At 39.2% G+C, this 15047-nt stretch overlaps 1 protein-coding gene and 1 long non-coding RNA gene across 9 annotated transcripts in view; one reads left to right on the top strand and one right to left on the bottom strand.

Moving 5' to 3' along the window:
* Window positions 1–9819, top strand: part of LOC140909307 (uncharacterized) — a 31600-nt gene extending 21781 nt beyond the window's left edge. Inside the window, exon 3 of the long non-coding RNA XR_012158170.1 lies at window positions 9686–9819. This is a non-coding gene — a long non-coding RNA (uncharacterized lncRNA). The remainder of the gene's footprint in view (window positions 1–9685) is intronic.
* Window positions 1–15047, bottom strand: part of CNST (consortin, connexin sorting protein) — a 107291-nt gene that overhangs the window by 89780 nt on the left and 2464 nt on the right. For 4 of the 8 annotated variants that reach the window (XM_073338302.1, XM_073338301.1, XM_073338305.1 and 1 more), the window contains one exon: window positions 14548–14610. The exons of 1 other annotated variant lie outside the window; for it this stretch is intronic. The gene's annotated coding sequence lies outside the window, so the exon portion shown is untranslated. Of the gene's footprint in view, window positions 1–2229; window positions 2337–14547; window positions 14651–15047 lie in introns of all 8 variants that reach the window. 3 more of the 8 variants (XM_073338306.1, XM_073338307.1, XM_073338303.1) reach the window with 2 other exon arrangements.

Below are 15047 nucleotides of genomic sequence, written 5' to 3'. Positions count from 1 at the left end.
ACACGAGGACACTAAAAGTGACTTGTCCAGCATCAAAAAGGAATCACTGTAAAAGCTATGATTAAAATTTAGGAGGTACCTGGGCTCCACTCCTTTGTTTATACCACTAGACTACACCTTTCTTTCAAAAAACATTCCACATGGAAGGAGCAAATTTTCAGGAAGAAAAATTAAATCACCTTCTATTATTTTAATGTCTAGCTACAACAGAAAAACTATACTTTCTTTATAAAGAGGTACCGATGAATGTCTGCATCCAACATGGACCAACTACTCTGTTGCTTCATGATTTTAAATTTGTTACTTGTCACAGTAAAACTGGTCTTTAAAAGTATATGCCTTCCCACAGGCCTTCACACTGCTCACAGAATGAGTGAACAAAAATCCAGGAAAGAATTCCTGCAGCAACAATTTCTTTTAGGGCAGTGCTGGGATGTTAATTTTCAAATAGAAACTTACGGATTTTTTTATTTTTATTTATTTTACGCTACCAACCCAGCTATGGCTCCAGTCCTGCTATTCTCTGCACTCATGTGGAGCTCCACCGACTTTAATAAGGCTTGGTGCAGGTGCAGCAGTACACCTAGGTTCTCTGAACTGCAGGAATGGAGTCTAGATCTGTCTAAAACATTTAATTATCCAGTTTGAATTCATGTTGCAGAAATATTTCCCCAATAAAGAAAAATGAAATTAATTCACTGGTGCAATGAAACACAGTAATTAACTGTTACCAGAGAATAAGTATTTCACAGTTTGTCACTGAAAACAATAGCAGCATATAAACAATAAATAGACAACATATTGTAGACCTTCTTCCTGCACAAAGTTTGCTGGCTTTATTGAACTGAGAAAAAGCCAGCACTGAACAGAACTGTGCTGACATCAAGTGGAGCTGAAAACAAAAGTGCTTTGATTCAAGTTGTCACACAGACTAATGCCTTTGTTAAAAATAAAAACCAGACATGGTAATTACAGTTCCAGTCCAATCCAAGGAGTAATGACAAAAGGACAAAATTAGAAAGGAGGAAATTAGATATATTTTCAAGTTAAAAAAACAAAGAAGCAAACAATGGTTATGCATTTCTAAACCACTCTTCACTGGGGTATCTTGGCACTATATTTAAAATTGATTCATTTCAATTCACAAAGGACCATACTCTTCACTGTCCCTTGTTTTAGGATACTTTACTTCAACTGATTTTTTAAAATTGCTTGTTTTTGTGTCGTATTACTGTGCTTTTCTTTTTTTAATTCTTACTGAATAATTATTATAGTAGCTCCTCGCTTAACATGGTAGTTGTTCCTGAAAAATGCTACTTTAAGTGAAACGATGTTAAGTGAATCCAATTACCCCAAAAGAATTAATGTAAATGGGAGGTGGGGGGTTAGGTTCCAGGGAAATTTTTTTCGCCAGAAAAGAGACGTATACATACATACATACAGTATAAGTTTTAAACAAATAATTTAATACTGTATATAGCAATGATAAGTGTGAAGCTTGGCTGAGGTGGTGAAGTCAGGGTGGAAGAGGGTGGGATATTTCCCAGGGAATGCCTTACTGCTAAATGATGAACTGGCACTCGGTGGAGCCCTCAAGGGTTAACACATTGTTGTTAATGTAGCCTGGCACTCTACAAGGCAGCACGAATGGAGGGAGGGGAGACAGCATTGCCCCTTTAAGTATGCTGACCCCACTCTAAGTACAGTGCCTTTTTAAGCTGATCAGCAAGTTGAGACAGCAGCTGCTGCCAGCAAGCTCCCTCCATCCTGAGCCCTGTAATGTCCATCCCTCCTGTTCTGTGGAGATGGGGTAAAGGAGCAGGGGAAGGGGGACACCCTGACATTAGCACCCTTCTTTCCCCCCGACCAGCCCCACACAGCAAACAGGAGGCTCCCAAGAGCAGCTCTGAGACAGAGGACAGGAACAGCACATGGTAGTGGGGGAAGTGACACCTCAACTGCCCAGCAATTGATAGCCTGCTGAGCAGCTGCCGCACAGGGAACTTAGAGGAGCAGGAAACTGATAGGGGGGCTGCCGGCACACCTTGGTTCCAAGCCCTCACCAGCTAGTTCCAACGGGCTGCTCTTTCTGCAAGCAGTGGACAAAGCAGGCAGCTGCCAAACAACATTATATGGGAGTACTGTGCAACTTTAAACTAGCATGTTCTCTAATTGATCAGCAACAAAACAACATTAACTGGAATGACGTTAAGTGAGGAGTTACTGTACCTATAAGATGGTTCTTGCATACGACTCTTTAAATAGGAAAGGCTCAGGGAATATTCATGGCACTTCTATAGCCAAATATCTGCCACCAAGAACATCCTCCATTAGGCCTAGAGAGTTTCACACAATGTGGTTAAGCATACTATCCCCATATTACAGAGGGTGAAACTTAGACAAGGTTAAGTGACTTGCCAAAGGACAAAACCGATCTCCGGAAGGTCAGGTAACAGAAACCATGTTTTTTTATTCCTAGTCTGATGCCCTATCCACTGGACCATGCTGCATCCTGAAGCTTGTGTGGGGCCTTCTGTGCAACAGATAGTGTATTGCAGTAATATAACCTGAAGCATAGATCATTTTGATAGTCTCTTCAGAGAAGAATGACGGCATTTTTTAAGCTACCTGAAGATAGAAAAGGGCATTTTTGGTCCCTATCACTATTTGAGCGTCTAAGAGCAGCAGAGTCCAATAAGACAAACTCTACATTACGTGGCTAATCAGAGAGAATGCCCACAGTAGAGGATAACAGTTTGAGGCATTTCCTTGAAGTATTGTCCTCTCCCAACTAGTATCACCATTTTACCAAGGGTGAACATGAGCCAGCTGTTTTTCATCCAGCACCTGAGAGAAATAAGTACGTAGTGTGACCGAAATGCATATGACATGCAATAATATTATGAATAGTGCAGGAATCGCTGTATATTATTCTGTGTATATTGATATGCAATAATGGTATGAACACTATGTGACCAGGTCAGTGAGACGAAATTATTCTATATTTGGTTATAAGACTTTCCGGTGTGAATCCATTGTTCTAACTTATATTGGGGCTCTGAGAAGAACAAGGAAACAGAATGGGTTCCCAGATAAGAACAGCTAAGAGTCCACCAGAAAGACAAAGGGGCCCAGCTGTAGATACAGGATTTGGGAAATTATCTCCCTTCAATAATGTTGTAAACCTTGTTTCACAGTGCTGGAACCTACCAGATGAAAGGGCTATAAACAGTTAGTGCTTTGATTCCAGGGTGTGGTGGTGATGGGAGGGAGGCAGTTGTCAGCAGCAGTTCAGGGGACAGGCTGACACAGAAAGAGGCAGGCGGTAGAGAGGAGTTGAAAGGAAGTGTGCCTTCTCATACGCAGGGCATGGTAAGTGTTAGAGAAAAGCAAGCATTACATTTTCTTCCCTTAAATGCTTTTGTTCTAAATATATTATACTTTGCTTTAAGAAAGCTGTTTGGTTACTAGATATCACTATCATGCCCCTGAAGGGAACAGAACTGCAGGGTCTGAGCCGAAGCAAAACCTGCTGCAGTGATCATGGTTGATGTAAAGGGGACTGCAAGTCAGTACCCAGTTTGAGATTGGGAGAATCATGTGATTCTGCCCTGAGAGAGGTAAAAGCATGAGGTCAAACACCTGAGGAGGTACACTCAGAGAAACCAAGAGGGGTCAACAGTGCAGTTAGCCCCGTCACACATGGAACATCTGGTTGATGATCAAAACCTTAACATTTAGGAGTTCACTCATCTTATACTACAAAATATATTTACAGACTTCACATGCTTGTCTTCTGATCTTTTCAATACCATTAATATTGTATTAGTCACTATATATTTATTGGAAATAACTGAATTTTAAACTAAAGAATAAAATCAGATGTTTCCAAGACCTGCATTTGATCTGCATTTCTGAAATTCTTTGTTATATTCTGAATACTTTTTCCTTCCTCTTAAATCTTCACACTTAAGTTTTCTCCAGAAAGCTTCAGTGCCTCTTTCCCTATCCCCAGAAGCGCAAATTTTATTACTTCTCTGGGCTTCACTCCAAATTAAGAAATCCAAGGTTAGACACTGACTGGAGTTACCCAAAGGAAAGAGGAATAGCGAGGAGGAGAGGGGAGTATTGCGTGTGCATGCATGTACAGAAAATTATTATTGCTAAGACCCAGGAAGCTTTCCCACTCAAATAACTAACCTGCTTTGCCGAATATAGTGTAAATTAAAGGAATCACAGTTCTGGGGTATTTCTAAATGAGCCACACACATAAAACATATATTTGACAGTGAACTGAAAATTGTACTGTAATTCATAACTCAATTGTATGTCTCATGCTTTCTGTGCCACATAAAATAATAATGAAGTACAAGATACATAGCAAGCTAATAATTAAATAATGAATGAGGTTTCAGTACTAGGTTTATCCTCCTCTGCCTTATCCAAGGCACTAGCAGCAATGAAAGTAGGAAGGAAATCCTCTCTTAGCTATTACTGTCCATTCAACCCAAAATTCAATTAGCCCTGCCTTCAGAGAGAAGTTAAGGCATATAAAATATAAGTAATCCAGTCATTCAATTGCACAGATGATTTTTTCAAGTCATGATCACCATATGACATCTGTAAGATCAGTTGATTATAAAATGTGATGGTTGTTGCTCAATAATACTACAATGGAATGTAGTTAAACATAGGATTTTCATGACTAGCCATTAAGAGATGCCTACAATTTAAGCTCCAAACAACACACTAACTAGAGACACCCACAGTATGAGAGGCAGTGCCTTTTTAGTTACAAATTATCCAGCAGCACAATTAGTTTCACCTGTGAGCTATTTTATGCAGCTTGTTGGAAGTAGCATGTCCTAAACAAAATTTTAAACTTAATTTCCAAAGCAATAAGACACAATTAAAACACCGGCAGGGCTGGTGTTAGACTCACTGGGGCCCAGGACTGAAGCCGAAGCCTGAGCAAATTAGCTTCATGGGACAATTGCCCTGCTTGCTATCCCTGAACACCGGCCCTGCCTTTTAATCTATTGGATGTGCCAAAAAAGCCAGTCGTTGTGGCACAGGTAGGTTGTTAAGTTTTTATAGCATGTTCCGGATGGGGGAAGACTCAGAGAGAAAAAAGTTGAAAACCTCTGCCCTAAGAGTATGCGGTGGAGTGTTGTCCTGGTCATGCTTGCAGGCTAGGGACTGTGTCACAAAGTGCGTGATCAGAGTCAGTACAGAAAAAGCCATCTTAAAGCAAGGTGGGGGTGAGTTGTGCCTTTCCGCTTTAGGAGGCGTGCCATTTTCTCTCTGTGTTTTGGGTTTGTGCGTGTTATTCTGAATTCTAGGAAATACAATAATATTATGTTGCAGCCTTCCAGCAAGAGTATCTATGACAAGCATCATCTGCAAATATCATTAAAATGTTGTTTATTTTCAGTTACGTTATCATTAACAAAGATGTTGAATAATACTGGATCTAATACTGATCCGTATGATTGGCTAGTCAACCATCCACGCTTTCCCCAGATGTTGCTGTTTAACATTACCCTTTGATTACATGCCTGAGTTTTCAGTTCACAAGCGACTGCACCCAAGCCAGTTTGCATTGACTTGTTAAATAAACATTTCATACTGCTGTGAAATCCTAACTAAAATTCAAATGTTTCAATCTACTGTGTTATCATCATCCATTTTTATTTAACTATCAAAAATAGCATAAGTTTTTTGGCAAGATTGATTCTTTATCAACTTATGTTACTTCTTACACACAGTTCTGATATCTGACATTTACTTTTTAAAAACATATTTATTCCATTATTTTACTGAAAACAGAAGCTCTATTTACAGATCAGTGTTTTGGAACATTGGCATGGTCGCGGGTTTTCTTTGGTACCTCCCCAGTTGTCTGTGTTTCAAGAAAAATACTCCACGGTAGACTAAATCTGTTCATTAATTCCCTTAAGAATGCATATCATCCAGGCATGCATATGTTCAAATCTTCCAGGTATCCAAGTTTTTTATCCAAGCCATCACCATACCATCTGAGGACTTTGCTCCTGCACTTATTGAAGTCAATGCAAACCTCCCATTGACTTACGGTGCAGGAACTGGCCTGGAGAGCCTAAGAATATTCCCTTACCGTCTCTTTCCCTATAGTTATTTTTATAGGCTCTCCCTTCAAGCTTTTTTCTTTTCAAAGGATGTTTTAAAGAAGAAGTTTAATATCTTAGCCATTTTAAAAATCACTAATTTAGTTCCCCATCTCATTTTTTCATTTTCTCCTTTTTACCACTCCCAACCCCCACCTTATATTACGTCAGCCTTCTTATTCCGCTTAACTTGTTTGACTTTCATCAGCTCATTGACTGCCCCTATCTTTTCGCTGCAAACCTTAACTGACTATTTTTTGTTTATTTACCTCTGCTTCTATTTCCATTAACTTTTTTAAATCTCAAAACTTTCAGCAATCATATTGACTGCTTCTGTCACAATTTGCGTTTAATTTTTTGAAGTTACAGTACTGCAATACCGTTAACTTTTTATTAACAATTTGTTTTGTTGTTGCTGGGAATTGTCTACCTCAGAAGAATGAAAGACTCGGCTGACCCTACCAAGATTTAAGCCTACCATTCCAGGAAGTTTAGCTATTTGAGAGTTATCCTTTTTCACTGTTGTAAAACTAGTGACTGCACTAGTAGAATTAAGACTCAACATTCAAGTGGACATTATCAAGTCAAACAGTGCAAAGTTTACCAAAATGTTTTCAAAAGCAGCACCAGTTAGTCTTAAACCAGAGCATAATAAGTCAAGTAATAGTAGTCTCTGACCATTTAATAAAAAGTGGGCGAAAATTATGGCTGGGTTGAGTCAGCAAAAATGAAACTCTGGTGGGTTTTTTTGAGGTGTCTGTGGGGGAGGGTTACATTAGTGTTTTTAAGAGACCTTTTATTTAAAGGTTAGTGATATAACGGCCAAGTAAGCTTGGCTGTGAACTTGGATTTTTTTTAAAATCAGTTTGCTTCTCTCATACAAAACTTCAGTGTTCGCATGAAGCCAATTATTGATAACCAAAACCTTCAAGGACCTAAGTTTTCAGTGGTTCCCCTTACTCCTTTCTCAATTTTAAATGACTATCATAGTAAGTTTTGCAGGAGAACACAGTCTATTTCAAATGGTTTTCATTAGTTCAAAATGAAAACTCAGTGTAACTCGTCTGCACCAGACAAGATGGTACTATATGGTTAGACACAGTTGAGCCTATTATATAACATGAATATTCATTTTACCCACACAAAGAATATTAGCCAGAGCTAACGTGGTTACAGAGTACAAGTGAATGGGAAAGCACAGGTATAAGCGTATAAAGCATATATAGTGAGCACAGGTATAAGCCTATAAAGCATCACCTAAAGTGCGGCTTCATGACAATATGAAAAAGTCAAACTACATGAAATACACCATCTCTGGTTTACTGCGTTCATTTAAAAATGACAATTCTTAACTAACATATTGTTACAAGAGCTAAATGGCAAGGAAACTTCATATACCCTTATAAAGGGAAAGGTCTGCTTTTAAAAAAAAGTATGCTCAATCATTTGGTTTAGGTGTAGTTTTTCCACAACTAATGTTCCCCGTTCCCAGCCAATGGGAGCTGCACGGGGCAGTGCCTGGAGGTGCAGTCAGGGCAACACACAGATCCCTGTTGCCCCCTCCCCCCACAACACTTTCCAGCCGCTTCCTGGAGTGGCACGGAGGCAGGGCAGGCAGGCAGGGAGCATGCCAGGCTGGAGCCCACTCCCCGAACCCCTCCTGCAGCCCAACCCCCTGCCACACCCCACACCTCTCCTGCACCCCGAACCCCTGCCGCACCCCCTGGGGGCAGGGAGGGGGCGGAGTTGAGGTGGGGATTTTGGGGAAGGGGTTGGAATGGGGGCAGGGAAGGGGTGGGAAGAAGTGGGGCAGGGTTGGGGTGGGAAGAAGTGGGGCAGGGTTGGGGCCTTATGGAAGGGGTGGAGTGGGGGCATGGCAGCGGGCGGGGATGGGGGAGACAGTGCGGTAGCCCTCAGGCCAATGTGCTAGTCCTCATGTGGCCCTCCTGGTCATTTGAGTTTGAGACCCCTGCTCAAGAAGGAAAGTATTAGATGCTATGATAGTGCTAGCTGATCATGCACAACTCATTGCTGTGTGCTTGTGAAAGACAGCACACGGAAGAAGAAGAGATGGTAGTGTCTCATTTAACTATCATTGCCTCAGAAAGCTAAAAAACTTCCAGCTGGGGAAGTTCTGTTCTAGCTTGTGCTAGAAGCACAAGACTCAAGGGTGAAAATCCTCTCAGAATGGTTAAGTTTTTTTTTTTTTTTGAAGGACCAAAAATTATTTTAAGGCTACAGTTTCACCACCCAACCTTCCATTCCTACAGAGATAATTACCACTCTGGACTGTTGCCTCGCAGCACGAACTCAATCGTGATTTATCTCATCACAGGATAATCTTGTCATGTGCAATCTCATTAATGGATATCCTCACTACTGGACAATTTCTAATAGCCTTTTGAGTATGTATGTCAGCTGGCTATATTTCCCTCTATGAAAGAATGCAGTGCAGATTCAAATAACCCCTGAGGAGTCTCTTGCTTCCTTTGTCAGATATTCTGTTTAGTAGTTCTCTCTCAGAACATGTGAAATCTGAGCATTCCTCACAAAGCATACATAAACAACAGTGGTTTGTCTAATTCCAGTTTATTTTCAAACAACATGTCCGGGCATACACACAGTTTAGTGGTTTGTCACTTTCTAGTGTGATAGTGATATCTGTCAAGTGACATTTACTGGCACTTAATCTTTATATTTATAATATCTATATATCAGGAATAGTAAATCACTAGGAGTCTTCTGAGAAGAAGCCTGCATATGCTGTTTTCAAGGTCTAATTTTCCGAGTTCTACTAATTACACAGCTCTGAGAAGCAGTCCTGAAAATACACCAGACAAAATCTACTCTCCTATCCTTACGATGATGATGTTTTTGCTGTAAAATACTGTAAGGCTACATCATCAAATGGACAAAAACCACACCTCTTTAAAAATAACCTACACTCAAATATCAGTAGTGTTTTAAATAATAGAAGTGGAGAAGGAAAAGCAGGTGTGAAATGACACAGTAATGTTCTTGATGCCTGCCATTTTGTCGAACTGTATTAGGTCTGATAGACACAGTTAGAGCACAGATTTAACTAAAACAGTTCAAAACCTGTGTTAAGGAAATCAGTGCAACTTCCCAAGTTACGTTAGTGCTTAAAGTGTGTAGACCAGCCCTCAGTGAGAGAAGATAATTCCTACCAACTGTTTTTAAAAATGAACAAACAGAGTACATTATTGTTTTAATCTTTTCAAATGTGCAAAGTATTTTCAGACACTTATGTATAGCTAGTTTTTACTTTTGTGTTTTATAAAAATACTTGACATTTTCCCTTTTCAAGTTTCATTGGGGCAAATTCTGCATTCAGCTACATTGTGAATTAAACTGATATAGCAGAACAGAATTTGACCCTTGGTTTTTGTTTTTTAAATGTGTACTAATGGTTTTATTCCTTGTTATTGTCCATAGTAAAACACTATTTTGAAGTGCAATTGCTAAAGACTGGCAGTTAGACCCATTGCTGATTTTCCACATTTTGTTTGTGTTCTTAGATCCCAAGACTTACAGCTAAAGGAACCAAGAATTTAACATCTATTGGGCAAGCCCACAAGAAGTTTTTCTTTAAGCCAAGTTTGCATTATATTTTCAGTTTTTAAAAAGGTGTCCATTGTTATGTCTCTGAATACATGTACAAATACAAAATGTAATATAAAAAAATTGAGATTCCAGGATTGTCACTCATTTTTTTGTGTGTCACTTTGAAGCCTAGAATGTCTGAGTTAGCGTGAAATGCTGGAAATAGCTACAAGCATAATTGAGAACTCTTATTTGTTCAGACTATCAGCAAGTTCAGTCATCACTGTGATTTGCAGTCTGTTATCATCCAGTGTTCAAGTTCTCAGCCCTTTTCAGCTTTTTTTACACTTTACAAATTACATGCGTACGACAGCAGCAGTTTTCATAGAGTATAAAATTTAAGAACTTTCTATCCAACAAACCTAAGTACATAAATACCTCATCCATGTGTGAAAAATAATTTATGTATTGAAAATATCTTTAAGGATAGATCAACATAATACCATCTGAAGGAGATACAAGCATGGATAACTGTAGAAAGCTCCACATTGAGATAAATTATTTTAATCCTTGAGAAAAAAATGCTGTTTTGAACACCTGCAAATCAAGATCTAAAGGTCTTCCAAGATTGAGAAACCTTCCTTGACAAAGGCAAGAAAACCACCCTCAGTAAACTCCAATTAACAAGTACTACCTGTCTTATCTGAATTGAGCATTAGCTAGCTCACTCTCAGCTAAATCCTTAGCTCAGCCAGGCACTGAGAAAGCTGATATACTGTACCATCTGGATTAGATTAGGAGGAAAGTAGGAGTTGAATGCCTTTGGCAAACTGCTGATTCCATGGTCCAAAATGCCTCACTATCCTTGCCACCAATATCACATGTACGTTGAAAGTTAGAAGTGACAGAATACCATCTTTCAAAAGAGATCTCGAAGGGAAGATGAGAAGTTACCCAGAAATACCTGTCTGAAATAAGAACAGAACTTTTCAAGACTATTTCCATTCACTCATGCCTGGTTTCATAGTTAAGGAAACAAAACCTCATGATCAGTGGTATTAAAAGCTTCTGACTAATTCAAACAAACAATCAACATGGACAACACAACTTCTAGTCTCTATACCATACCACAGGCTGCAAACATAAGGACAGGGACGGAGGACATCTGAATGTAACACCTTATGAAACAGTTATGGCCTGCAGGCATTATCTACAGAGTTTACCAGGGTACAGTCTCTCTATTACTAAATCTGCAGGCCCAACCCGAGGAATTTTCAAAATTACTACTTACTGTTATGGAGCATCACTAACTGACTTCAGTGGGAGTAGTGGCTATTCAACGTCTCTGAAAAACTGTCATTTATTTTATTTGGAAAGGAAGGATAGTCCAGTGATTAGAGCACTAGTCTAGGACTAGGGAGCGCTGTTCTAATGCAAACTTCTTGTGTGACCTTGAGCAAATCATTTAGCCTCTCTATGCCTCAGTTCCCCAACTGTAAAATGGGGATAATAGTACTGCCCTACTTCACAGGGGTGTTGTAAGGATAAATACATTAAAGTTTCTGAGGCACTCAGATGCTATGGTAATGAAGTCCACGTAAGTATGATAGACAGATATGGATTTAGTTGCCCTTGTTTTAGGTACCAGAATTTGAAAAATTTGACTATACCATATTCACACTGATCACACTCAGAAAGGACATCTCAATCATGTGTAACCTGAGAGAAGCAAGCATGTGAGCCAACTACATCTTAAAAACAAATCAAATTCCATTATTGGCATAAAAGGTTGACATTAATAGAGTTGTGGCCACTTATGCCAGTTATGAATTTGGCCCGAATTGATTGATGTCTAGATTATCTCTCTTCCTGTGAGCAGTGACTAAACCATATGATTTTGGTCCTAACTGTCTAAGATGTTGCAGGCTACTGTCTTTCTAATAATTTTGGCAAGAAGTTTTTGGAAAGGTTTCATGGACAAGTTTTTAAGATTTAATTTTTATTCTATTAAAAGTCAAGTACATGGCTTGTTTAGTAAAGGTCTCCTTTGTTGAACAGAAGTTATAATTAAAAATAAACACCCCTATGTCCAGATAGCTAAAGATCAACTAAAATGGGTGTGATGTTATCTGCATGAAAAATTACTTCCACAGAAAAGGCTTCCTGTGGAACTAATAATATACACAGCCTTCCATACAAGGATCTCAAAGCACCTCACAAACATTAATAAAAAGTTTCACAACACCACTGCAAGGGAGGTTTGACAAGAATCACTTCCATTTTACAGATGGAAATATGAAGCACAGTGAGATTAGGTGACAATGAGACAGCAGCAGAGCTAGGATAAAATTACACACAACTAGATTCCCAGTACCATGCTGCTCTAACCACTAGACAATGCTGCCTCTAGGAACCAAAGTAAGAGATTTGAATAATATCCCATGGAAAGATATAAAATTAGAAGATAAATTAAGCAGCCTCTAAAGAAATCAGGGTAAATGCATTTAACTAGTCAAGGACCTAAAATGTTCCTATGGCCAAATGTGAAAACTCCATACTGTGAACTTCAAATACCTCTGCAAGGGCACAAGGACATGTATATCAGAAGTTGCCACTGTATTACTGAATAATTTACAAGCCTTCTCTACAGCTTTCTAGACAGAGGCTATCCAGTTTATGGGTTGATCACAATATGCAAATGTAATTCAAAAGCTGCAGAACAGATACACTCCTGTTCCATGCATTTAGCAATGAGAGACTGATCTAAAGCAGCAGTTCTTAAACTGTGAGTTGGGACCCCAAAGTAGTTCACAACTCCATTTTAATGGGGATGCCAGGGCTGGATTAGACTTGCTAGGCCCAAGGGCTGAAGCCAAAGCCCAAGATTATCAGCCTTGGGCAGCAGGGCTCAGGCTACAGACTCCCTACCTGGGGGCTGAAGTCTTTGAGCTTCAGATTTGGCCCCCTGCCCGGAATGTTGGAGCTTAGGCTTTGCCCCCACACCTAGGACAGCAGGGCTTGGGCAGCCTCAGGTTTCGGTCCCCCTCTCCTGGTGTCATAATTTTTGTCAGAAGGGGGTCGCAGTGGAATGAAGTTTGAGAACCCCTGGTCTAAAGCATCACAGCATTGCTTTCTAATTGCAAGGTAAAATGTACACACAATTCAAAGATTTAACCATTAGGAAAGAATTCTTTAAGATGTATACTCCAAGTTGCAAAACATTAACTAACAAAATTCAATAACAGTGATATTCCAGGTTCTACAATGAAATCAACTGGCTGCCCATTTTATCAAGAGGCAGCAAATACTCTGGTTGGTGGGGTTTACAGAAGTACAAGATGATTAGAGGTAAAAACCTAGACAATTACTGTATAAAGTGCATATAAAGGGATTTTCTAATAAAATGTATCCTGATTATATCTTCTATGAAAGCTGAACAGATTTTCAATGGAGTTCATCACGAAATTACAGTAAAAAAAAAAAGACAACTTGCCAAAGAAAATTAAACAAGAAAATTCTATCAAATAGGATGACACAGGCAAATCTAGTGCACACATGGTCAGGTGAGATTTTAGGGGTTTAGCTTGAAGATAAAATAGAGAACAGCATCAGAGCAAAGAAGATATGTGGGATGAGCACAGAAGGGACTGCAAAGAGTTAAGCTACTAAGATGGTTTGCAAACAGGTTTTGGGGATGACTAGGGTGAGTTGAAGCATCTCAGTAGTAATTCTAAACAGGAATTCTGAGACACAATGGGGTGGAAAGGAAAGTGCACTCATTTGCACGCCCATATTCAGAATGCTTCTAACCTGCAGCAAGTCAAAAGGAGCATGTTACAAAAATATGCTTTCTTCACCCTCCCCCCAGCCAAAAGGAATATTTACTGTTAATTTAGTGCTGGTGAAAGGTCCCAGCTCTAATAGCTCTGAAGACTGAAGTCCCCTCTATTCAGAGAACAGATACAACACATGGAATGGAAAAGGTTGCTCCACTGCCAAAGCGCTTCAACCCATACCTGAAGTGACAATCTCCATGCCAACACAATCCTTGTCCTCTCTACTGAGACTGTCAAAAAGACTGGCCACTTAGTGCCAATGGTATGGTGATACGGACACTACCACTAGCATCACTGGACACAGATCTGTTCATTAGGGACTGAACAGAGACCACCAGTTTATTAAGTTTTATTCATTTCTTTGCTAGCTAATTCCTTTATTGTCAAGTTGTCAAGACCAATGCAGGGTTTGTAAAGCCAGAATGTCAAACACCATAAAACAAAATATATTATAGGTGGAGTAATCCTGATATTATTTTACTTCACATCAGCTTGCATTAATGAGGTGCATTCAGCATGAATCTAGTGCTCAGAAAAGACCTCAAAATGCAACTAACTTGGCATTTCTAGCCACAGACTGCACAGAAGTGCTCCCCACTAATATGCAAGATTGACTCAACCTATTTAAAGGGGAAAAACCTGATAAAGAAGGGGTTAAGATGCTAGCCTGAAAGCTTTTTACATTGTCATATGGCACAGACAGGTTTCCAAGCAGCCTCGGACTCTTGCTTCCCCGAGTTTTTATAATCCTCAGTCATGAAAGGAAACCAAGAATTTCAGAGTGGCTGACAAGAAGCACCCCTGCTGAGTACATTAGGCTGCTTAGTTTGTTAAAACAATGAACTGATTACCACTCTACACAGATATGTGAATCTTTTTACCCGGTGAAGGTATAAGTCTTCACAAATTAGAAAGTGTATATCGTACAATCAGTCATGTTATTTTTCTATACTATACACCTTTTCAAGTCATTTTCTAAATAAGAAAATTACAGCACTTACCATTTTCCTAAAACTTCAATAGTTTCTCAAAGATATTGTAAGGACAGCAAGATTTCTTTAGCCCTGAAAGAGTCAATATGCAGTTATCTGGCAGGCTCTCATTCTGCAACACAATTCAGTAAATATAAAGTATTTAAAACAAGATACATTTGGGTACTTCATGACAGTAAGTTCTAACCATAAACAAATATTGTTTATTCTATCTATTTCATCCAAAAATGTATATGTTCCCAGTAACAACAAGGGTTAATAGAGGAAAAATCTCTTTGACTGTAGCTGTGGTATATAGGAGTCTATTCCCAGTTCTCAAAATACACAAAAGAATGGAAAGATGAGAAGTATGAGAAATCTTATCATAAAACCAATGCTATTATATCATAATGTCAGAACACAGAAGGCTATAAAATTCTTGATGTAAAAGAGTTCTTATTTCTACACCATAAAAAGAGAACAGAATAACAGAATTCCCCTGTTAAAAGGAAGCACAATTTACCTTAAAG

Source organism: Lepidochelys kempii, chromosome 3 (genome assembly GCF_965140265.1).
Source record: "Lepidochelys kempii isolate rLepKem1 chromosome 3, rLepKem1.hap2, whole genome shotgun sequence".
Classification (NCBI taxonomy): domain Eukaryota; kingdom Metazoa; phylum Chordata; order Testudines; family Cheloniidae; genus Lepidochelys; species Lepidochelys kempii.
The sequence above is the reverse complement of the archived record's forward strand: the minus strand, read 5'-3'. Positions and strand labels throughout refer to the sequence as shown.